The sequence below is a fragment of the Zalophus californianus genome, chromosome 8 (genome assembly GCF_009762305.2).
Source record: "Zalophus californianus isolate mZalCal1 chromosome 8, mZalCal1.pri.v2, whole genome shotgun sequence".
Classification (NCBI taxonomy): domain Eukaryota; kingdom Metazoa; phylum Chordata; class Mammalia; order Carnivora; family Otariidae; genus Zalophus; species Zalophus californianus.
In genome coordinates, this window is record NC_045602.1 from 140,035,216 (window position 1) to 140,045,728 (window position 10,513).

Sequence of the window (10,513 nt, forward strand, 5' to 3'; positions counted from 1 at the left end):
CATCGGGCTCCTTGCTCAGCGGGAAGCCTGCTTCTCCCTCTGCCTCTGCCTGATGCTCCCCCTGTTTGTGCTCTCTCTCTCTTTCTAACAAGTAAATAAATAAAATCCTTAAAAAAAAAAAAAATTAAAGACCAATAGCCCTAATGAATATAGATGCAAAAATTCTCACAAAAATATCAGCAAACCAAACTCAACAGTACATTTAAAGGATCATCCACCATGACCAAGTGGGATTTATCCCTGGGATGCAAGGATGGTTCAACATCTGCAAATCGATAAAAGTGATACATTACATTAATAGAATGAAGGATAGGGAGACCCAGGTGGTGCAGCTGGTTAAGTGACCAACTCTTGGTTTCGGCTCAGGTCATGATCTCAGAGTCATGAGATTTAGCCCCATGTCTGGCTCTGTGCTCAGCACAGAGTCAGCTTAAGACTCTCTACCTTTCCCTCTGCCCTCCCACTTGTATGCGCTCTCTCTCTCCCTCAAATAAATAAATAAATCCTTTTAAAAAACAGAATGAAAGGGGCGCCTGGGTGGCTCAGTCATTAAGCGTCTGCCTTTGGCTCAGGTCATGATCCCAGGGTCCTGGGATCGAGCCCCGCATCGGGCTCCCTGCTCCACAAGGAGCCTGCTTCTCCCTCTCCCACTCCCCCTGCTTGTGTTCCCTCTCTCGCTGTGTCTCTCTCTGTCAAATAAATAAATAAATAATCTTAAAAAAAAAAAAGAATGAAGGATAAAAATCATATGATCATCTTAATAGATGCAGAAGAAGCATTTGACAAAATACAGCATCCTTTCATGATAAAAACACTCAACAAACTGGATATAGCAGGAATGCTCCTCACATAATAAATAACATGTATGACAAGTCCACAGCTAACATCCTACTCAGTGGTGAAAAGTTAAAAGCCTTTCTTCTAAGATCAGGAATAAGACAGGGATACCCACTCTCATCATTCCTATTCAACATAGCACTGGAATTCCTAGGCACAGCAATTAGGGAAGAAAGAGAAATAAAAAGCATCCATATCAGAAAGGAAGAAGTAAAACTATTTCTGTTTGCAGGTGACATGATCTTATATATAAAAAACCCTAGAGACTCCACTAAAAAAACTGTAAGAACTGATAAGTGAATTCAGTAAAGTTGCAGGACACAAAATCAACATACAGAAATTGGTTGCATTTCTATACACTAACGACCAACTATCTGAAAAAGAAATAAAGAAATAATTATACTTACAATAATATCCAAATAATATCAAAAACAATATCAAGTAATATAGGAATAAACTTAACAAAGGAGGTGAATGACCTGTATACTAAAAACTGTAAGATACTGATGAAGAAATTGAAAAAGACACACACACAAAAAATGGCAAGATATTCGGTGCTCATGGATTGGAAAAATTCATGTGAAAATGTCCATACTACCCAAATCGATCTACAGATTCAATGCAATCTCAATCAAAAGTCCAATGGCATTTTCCATAGAAATAGACAAAACTATCCTAAAATTTATTTGGAATCACAAAAGACCCCAAATAGCCAAAGTCACACTGAGAAAAAAGAACAAAGCTGGAAGCATCACACTTCCTGATTTCAAGCTATGATACAAAGCTACTGAAATCCAAACAGTAAGGTCTTAGCAGGAATACAGGCACACAGACCAGACGAATAGAATAGAGAGCCCAGACATAAACCCACACATATATGGCCAGCTAATTTTTTAGAAGGGTGCCAAGAACACACGATGGGGAAAAGACAATCTCCTCAACGGATGGTGTTGGGAATACTGGATATCTACCTGCAGAAGAATGAAACTGGCCCCCATCTTACATCACTCACAAAAATTAACTCAAAATGGATCAAAGATTAAATGTAAGACCTAAAACCATAAAACTCCCAGAAAAAAAAAACATGGGGAGAAAAATCCTTGACATTTGTCTTGGCGATGTTTCCTGCATGGGACACCAAAGCCCAGACAGCCAACACTACAGCAAACAAGTAGGACAACATCCAACTAAAGAGCTCAGCAAAGGAAACCGTCAATAAATTGCAAAGAGACCCACAGAATGCAAAAAAAAAAAAAAAAAAAAAAAAAGTCTGCAAACCATATATCTGATGAGGGGTGAATACCCAAAATACACAAGGAACACATACAACTCAATAGCAAAAAAATAAATAATCAAATTTAAAAATGGGCAAAGGACCTGAACAGACACATTTCCAAAAAAGACATCCAAATGGCCAACAGACACATGAAAAAATGCTCCACATCGCTCGGCATCAGGGAACTACAAATCAAAACCACGATGAGATACCAGCTCACACCAGTCAGAATGGCTAAAATTAACAAGTCAGGAAACGACAGATGTTGACGGGGATGTGGAGAAAGGGGAACCCTCCTACACTGTTGGTGGGAATGCAAGCTGGTGCAGCCACTCTGGAGAACAGTATGGAGGTTCCTCAAGATGTTAAAAATAGACCTACCCCAGTACCTAACAATTGCACTACTGGGTATTTACCCCAAAGACAACAAATGTAGTGACCCGAAGGGGCCCCTGCACCCCAATGCCCATCACTGAGGGCCACCCCTCCTTCACTGGCACCCCCTCCCCTGTACCCCGAACGACTCTGAGTCCATAAAAGAGGAGGCATCTGAAATGTGTGAAATGCAGTTTTTGCCAAGATACCTTGTTAAAGAAGAAAATTGAAGTGACCACAATGCACCTTGGGTTTTTAAAAAAAGAATTGAAAAGTATATCAAGTTCAGGGGCGCCTGGCTGGCACAGTCAGATGAGCATCTGACTCTGGATTTCAGCTCAGGTCATGATCTCAGGGCTGTGGGATCAAGCCTCTCTGAGAGAGAGAGAGAGAGAGAGAGAGTTCAACTCAGTTACAGAAATCAGAAGACTCAGAACTGCCAGGATAGGAGGAAGACTTGCTTTTTTTCCTCTACTTTCTTGTACGTTGAATTTGTACTGAGTGCTTATATTCCTTATTCAAATACAAATGAAAAGTGTAAAAGGCATCAGGCACCGAATCGTGAACTCTCGCAGCGTGTTCTCCTCCCTTTTCCAGTGGCTCATAAGCCAGGATGACAGCCCTTCCCCTTCTGGCCTTGCAAATCCTTCAGATGCTGATGGTGACAACTTTGTCATCTTCCACAGGGATCCCTCCCTGAAACCCAGACTTACACCTCACACTGCACTGGGCCCAAACCTTCTCCTCCTGCTCTCCCAACTGCCTCCCAGTTCAGTAGATGAGCACCCCATCCTCCCAGGTGCCCAGGCATCCTGGACCCTCCTCACATTCCACCTCCAACCATCAGCACGCCCAGCTCCAAACCCAAGCAGCTCCAGAAAGCAGAGAGCCCTACAGCAGCCTCCGAGCCCCCACATCCACATCCCTCCCTGCTAGGAACATAGCAGTCCTTTCAAAAGTCTGCTCGGCTATCCCAAGCCGTAAATGCAGAGGGATAAGGTTTGGAAAGGGATGATGTTTGCAACCATCACAGTAATAACTGAGACAGGAAAGGTTCCAAGTGTGGGGTGGGGGTGCACGGAGAGTGGTGCATTCTGTGGGTCTCTTTGCAATTTATTGACGGTTTCCTTTGCTGAGCTCTTTAGTTGGATGTTGTCCTACTTGTTTGCTGTAGTGTTGGCTGTCTGGGCTTTGGTGTCCCATGCAGCCTCAAGGCATCTCCCCTGGGATACCTCGTGCTTGCCGTGGAGAAACTGTCAGATCTCTCCTGGCCTTGGGATCAGGGCTCACATCACCAGCAACAGGACAGACTGACATCATGCACCCCAGGCACTGCGCTTGGAGGACACACCCCACCCCTGTGGTTCCAGCCCAAAGTGCAAAACCTCACACCAATCCCAAGGAAGCATCACAGACTCTACAAAATGACCACCTCCGCAGAAATGTCCAGACCACAAAAGACCACGAAAGGTTGGGGCATCGCAGATTCTCAGACTAAAAACCACATATACAAAAATGTGGAATTGGGAGACAAAGGAGAAATGTGGATGTGGGCTATCAATAACATGGCATCAGGGCCACATCTCCTGGTTTAATGAGTCACAAAGGACATGTTCTAGGAAGCAGACACTAAGGGGTCAGGGTAAAGGGCTCAACATCTGCAACTTGCTCCCAAACAGCTCAGACCTAAGTTTATTTATACTATAAACCAAATGGGACAAGATGTTAGAAATGGGTGAATCTAGATGAAGAGTATATAGAAGTTCTTTGCACGATGTTTCCAACTTTAGTGTAAGTTTGTTTGAAATTATATCCGATTAAAAAGTAAATGAAGCATGCAGCCAACACCTCCCCCAGTTAACCAGGCCTTCCTCACCCAGAGAATTTCCTAGTGGCTAAAGCTCAGCCTGTCGCCCTCTGCCATCTCCAGAACCGCTGGGAAAGTCCCAGAAACCCCTTACTGGCACCCCTTCAGAGTGTGGAGCCCTACTGGAGGTCCCCGGTCTGGTCTCCGCTAGTCCTAGCAGGCTCTGGTTAAGATCCACCCGGAGAGCACTTAACACCCAGGAACAGGCCCCCAAGGACCCTCCCAGGACCCAGCCGGGGGCTCTCCTAGCCAGCCAGAAGTCACACCCTGGCCTGGGAGCAAGGAGGCGATTGAGTCTTTGAGTGGGAGGGTCCCAGTTTCACCTGGGGGCAGGGGCACAGCCTTGAGGGTCCTGGGGCCATCCTACCTGACATAGGGGCCAGGAAGGGGAGGTCTCACCCCAGGAAAGGTCTACACCGCTGGGTTGTCCCAGCTGCTCTCCCCACCCCAACCCTACAACGGCTCTGCACCACTCTCCGTGCACCCCCACCCCACACTTGGAACCTTTCCTGGAGCCCCCAGACCAGGCCCCGAGCCCCTGGAGAGTGAGCCTTGCAGAGCTGATGAGGGTGGTCACTGTGAACACGGAAGACAATCCCAAAAGCCCCCTGATGTGCCCCCAGAAAAGGGGAGAGGAGCTGGCCAGCCTCGCTGGGGGTGGGGCCTCCCTGCAGCTTAAGCAGCCTCCTCCCTGCCAGGTCCTTTAGGGTGACACGTTGGGGGCAGAGCGCTTCCCCGCAGGTGGAGGGCGTGTCTGCACTCCCAACAAAGGGAGGAGCCACTCCTGTTGGGGGCCTGGAGCTTTTGGGGTGCTACAGACTTGGCTTAGATCCCCAGCACCTGACCTCTCTATTCGGCTGGACACCTGGTGTGCTGTCAAGTGGGCTGTACCCACCTTGACCCCCAACCCACTGGGGCAGAGGAAAGCCGAGGCTCAGGGCACCATCTGCGGCCGAGCAGGATGCAGGTTGAAGGAAGGGAGGCAGGTCCTCAGAGGCCAGAGTCCTAGATCTCCTCTGTTGAAACACAGATGTGGCCAGAGGCTCAAGTCCATGTGCCTGACCTCTGGGCCTCCCTCCTCAGCATGCAGCCAGCCTGCCCTGTCACTTCCCAGGGGAGGTCCAATCCCCAGCCACCCATTGCCTCCAGGACCTGGTGTGGTCAGAGGGGTTGGTCGTGGAAAGGGCAAGTTCAGGACAAGGAATGCTGACTGCATGGCAGGTGCTGGGCAGGCTGGGGGGGACATGGGAAGCCCTCTGCAATCCATGAGTGTGGGCTACTGGCCACCGCGTCCCTGCAAATGTCAGGAGAGCACCCAGGACTGACCCACAGCCAGGACCCTCGAAAGGGGAGGCTTTCCAGCTGCTGGTGTGGGGGCAGGACAGCTGAGGACAGAACGGACCTCAGCCCTGCTTCACACCACACAAAACTAGCTCCCCGTGGATCATCTCAGGGTCAAAGCCCAGCTGTAAGGCTTCTGCAAGAAAACAGAAGGAATCATCACAGCCTCGGGGTAGACGATCATTCCTTTACAGGAACATGAGGGGCACCTGGGTGGCTCAGCCGTTAAGCGTCTGCCTTCGGCTCAGGTCACGGTCCCAGGGTCCTGGGATCAAGCCCCACGTCGGGCTCCCTGCTCCGCGGGAGGCCTGCTTCTCCCTCTCCCACTCCCCCTGCTTGTGCTTTCTCTCTCTGATAAAATAAATAAATAAAATCTTTTTTTTTTAAGATTATTTATTTGTTTGACAGAGAGAGACACAGCGAGAGAGGGAACACGAGCAGGGGGAGTGGGAGAGGGAGAAGCAGGCTTCCCGCGGAGCAGGGAGTCCGATGCGGGGCTCGATCCCAGGACCCTGAGATCATGACCTGAGCCGAAGGCAGACGCTTAACCACTGAGCCACCCAGAAGCCCCATCAATAAAATCTTATTTATTTTTATTTTTTTTAAAGATTTTATTTATTTGAGAGAGAGAGAATGAGAGAGATAGAGAGCACGAGAGGGAAGAGGGTCAGAGGGAGAAGCAGACTCCCTGCTGAGCAGGGAGCCCGATGTGGGACTCGATCCCGGGACTGCAGGATCATGACCTGAGCCGAAGGCAGTCGCTCAACCAACTGAGCCACCCAGGCGCCCAATAAAATCTTCTTTAAAAAAGAAAAGAAAAAAGTGATAAACTGGATTTCATAAGTATCAAAAATCTCTATTCTTCCAAAGACACCAGTGAGAAAAATGAAAAAGCAAGCCATTGACGGAAAGATATTTAAAATACACATATCTGATGAAGAGCTGCATGCAGATTATTTTTTTAATCTTAAAATTCTGTATTTTTAAAGCACTCTTCTTAAAAATGAAGAAAATAGGGGCGCCTGGGTGGCTCAGTCGGTGAAGCGTCTGCCTTCAGCTCAGGTCATGGTCCCAGGGTCGTGGGATGGAGGCCCGCGTCAGGCTCTCTGCTCGGAGGGGAGTCTGCTTTGCCCTCTGCCTTAGCTCGTGCTCTATCAAATAAATAAATAAAATATTTTTTAAAATGAACAAAATATTTGAACACACACTTCATATAGGAAAAGATGCAAATAATCACAAGGCACTAGAAAGGTGCCCAACATCACTGGTCACCAGGGAAATGCAAATCAAGTGAGACGCCACTGGGAACACAGAACGGCCAGTCTGGAAACCCATGGCGCTGGTGAGGCTGCCGAGAGACCTCTGCCCACCCTCTGACGGTGCTGGCGGGAGCGCGAGGTGGTGCAGCCACTTTGGAAGACAGTTGGGCGGTCTCTGACACAGTTGAGTGAGCACCTACTTAGGAGCCAGCAGTTCTGCTCCTAGGTGTGTCTACCCAAGAGAGAGCAACGTGCGTCTTCATTCTCGTGTGCGTGACACGTGGGGAGGGGCCGGGGGGGGAGAGAAAGAATCTCAAGCAGGCCCCATGCCCAGCATGTAGCCTGATGCGCGGCTCCATCTCACGACCCTGAGATCAGGACCTAAACGGAAACCAGGAGCTGGGTGTTCCACTGACTGACCGTGCCCCACATCTTCGTTCTTAACGAAGCCTGGGTCGGCGGAGCGCCTCCTGCTGGTTGCAGGGGGTGGTGGCTGTCCTTGTACTGGGGCCTGTGGGTTCCTTGCGGCCTTCTTCATTGTAGTCAAAAACTGGAAACAACGCAAACGTTCATGGTCAGGCCACGGCATAAACAAACTGTGGCATGTGTGCATAATGACATGCCACTCAGGAAGCCACGGCACTGCCCCCGATGCTCACGAGAGCAGGGATGGATCCTGAGTACGTTCTGTTGAGCGAAAGCAGCCAAGCCCGAAAGAGTAGTTAGTGCATGACCCCATGCAGATGAAGTTCAGGAACAGAGGAGTTATTACATACCAGGTCAGTGGCACACGAACTCATCCTACCCTCGTGGTGCGGGCACCCTAAGCAGGGAGAAGTCATGTGGAATCTGACCTGGAGATCCACGGGTCCTGGCCGAGGCCACGGCAAGCCTGTCTTGCAGAAGAGTGTCCAGCTCAGCCGTTCCGGCAGACGGGAAACCACAGGATGGCCCCTTCCCCAGGTCTGGCCCCTCCGGCCACCACAAAGACAGTAGGACCCAGACGTGGCTCAGATGGAGAGAAGCTGATGAAGACACAGTATGTCCCAGGGAATGTGGCTGCATAACAAATGACCCCCAAACTCGTGAAATAAAACAACCATTTATTATGCTGCTCCTGGTCGTTCAGAGTGAGTCCCTAAGGCCAGCCCACAGCAAAGGGAGGGAAGTCCAACTCCAGCTTCTGTGGGAGGAGTTGCTATTTTAATAATTACTGTTTTCCTTCTCATCATAGTCTGCAAAATTGGAAGGAAAGCCCTACGCACCACCGGAGATGTGACGCATATACCTACACAGCACAGCTCTCTCAAACTACTTGCCGCCACTTTAAAGAAACAGAAAGGGCAAGATGTTGGGGTTAACGTAGAGCAGGGACCAGCCATAATACCTGGCTTGCTAAAATGTAACGCGAGGCCACCGGGGGCAGGGAAGGTTTCGGAGAAGGCGTGGGCCTTTGGAATGCTGAGGCCTGCATGACCACTCTGCCGCTGGAACACCGTGGGGAGTTGCCTTCCCCGTAAGCTTTCTCAGCCGTAAGCTTTCTCAGCCGGAAGAGCCGCCCTCCGATCTAAGAGATGTATGCATTGTCCCCAAGGCTATGCTTTGCAGAACTCGTAGAACACGCATATTTGCTAATCCTCCCAGTTCAAGACCCCTTGTCACACATCACGTGCTTGAGAAACACTGATAAGGATTTGTGATTATCCTGAAGGACCAATAAAAGCGGCAGCAAAGAAGAGCAAAGGGTCTTCGTCTCTGAGCATTGACCCCCTTGGCCGCTCCTCTCTTCCACGGCAAAGTTTGGAGTCACCTTTCATCCGTCGGTACAGGGATTGCTGGCCATTCCGGGCAAGTGGTGACCCTGACGTGACAGTGGTGTGTTTTAAAGCCACCACACAGAAGTGAGCTGAGTTATCCACACGGGGGGGGGGGGGAGGGAGAGCCAACCCAGAAGAAAGCAAAAGTCAAAACAACTCCTCACAAACACTTCAGCCTCTAAGACAACTTGGTAAGAGACTGAATCCAAATGTACGGTAATTACAATAAATATAAAGGGACTACATTCTATCAAGAGATTTGAGAATCTGAGATTGGATTTTGAAAGGAGAGTAATACAACTATTTGCTACTTACCAGAGATGCACCAAAACACAAAAGCACAATATGGTCAAAAATAAAAAAGGAAAAAGGTACGCCAGGCATCTACCACCAAAAATAAATAAATAAATGCTGACATAGCAATATTAATTTCAGACTATCTAGAATTTAAGGCGAAAAGAAAAGAAAAAAGAAAAAAGAAAACCACTCCCAGAATAAATAGATAGAGGAAGGAACATTACTTAACAAAAGAGGGAATCCAGCACAAAGGGTGTTTTTCAAGCTTTTTTGACTGGGATTCGCAAACAGTTTTGTTTTGTGTGGTCCTTGGGGTGGGGCCGGGGTTAAACAGCAGGTGCAGGTCCGACGGCCTCGGGGCAGTGGAAACAGTGAGACACTGCAGTGATTGTGTAAAACGCGTCTTTATACGTTTGTCCAGATTCACAGGAGCTACGACACCGAGCAAACCTCCTGCCCAGTTTCCGGCAATGGTCTCTCCAGGTCGCCCACCCGAGCACTGACGCTGCCTGGACCCCCCCTTGTCCTCTCTGCCCCTGGGGAGGGCTGTGCCCCTCATTAATATCCCCGTGACACTTCTAGTTGGGTGGTGCCCAAGCCACAGAACAGAGAGCCGCAAGCAGGAGCGTCCAAGCTCAGCAGTGCTCAATTAGCAGATGTCCCTGGGGCAGACTCCTGCCCCCGCTGCTCCACAGCAGAGCGCGCAGGAGTGGGGAGCCGCTGCCCACTGGGCTTGCAGTGCTCTGGGGGATATGTACAAAGGGGGGGGGGTGGCTGCAGACCCTCCCCACACCTGTCACCAGGAACAAGGGCGAGGAGGGGCCCCTGATACAGGGGGCTGGTTTCCTCCTGAGAGGAGTGGGGAGCCTTCAAAGCATCTTGAGCAGGGGGCATGGTGGTCCAGCGACTCCTAGAAAGGGCTGTGGCGGGCAAGAGATCAAGGACACAAACAAGCCCCTCAGACCCATTGCAGAGGATGCCCCACTTCCAGGGCGCCCACACAGGCCTCCCTCCCCCCGCAGGCCTCCCCAGCTGCCCGGGGCGGGGGGCATCTCTCCTTCTCCAACCAGGGGCAGGGAGCCCAGATCACAGCCTGGCTCTGCCACCCTCTCTTGGCCAGTGGTTCAACCTCCCCCATGGGAAAGGGCAGGGGGGCCGTTCCACTTCCGCATGGTGGCCCTGCATTCCCACCCGGGGAACCCCTCACACACGGGGCCCCGAGGCTCCTGCACGTGGGCTGTTGCAGGGCTGCCATGTGACGAGGTAAACCTGACCACCTTTGTAGGTGAGGACTTGCACACACTCTGCTGGCCGAGGCCCACCAGTCGTGGCGTCAACACTGCACAGGGGGTGTGGGGGAGGAAGGCCCGGCACCTGGTGCTGACATGAAAACAGTTTTGACCTCAGGACAGAGGAAGGGCCTTGGGGCCCCCGAGCACTCACT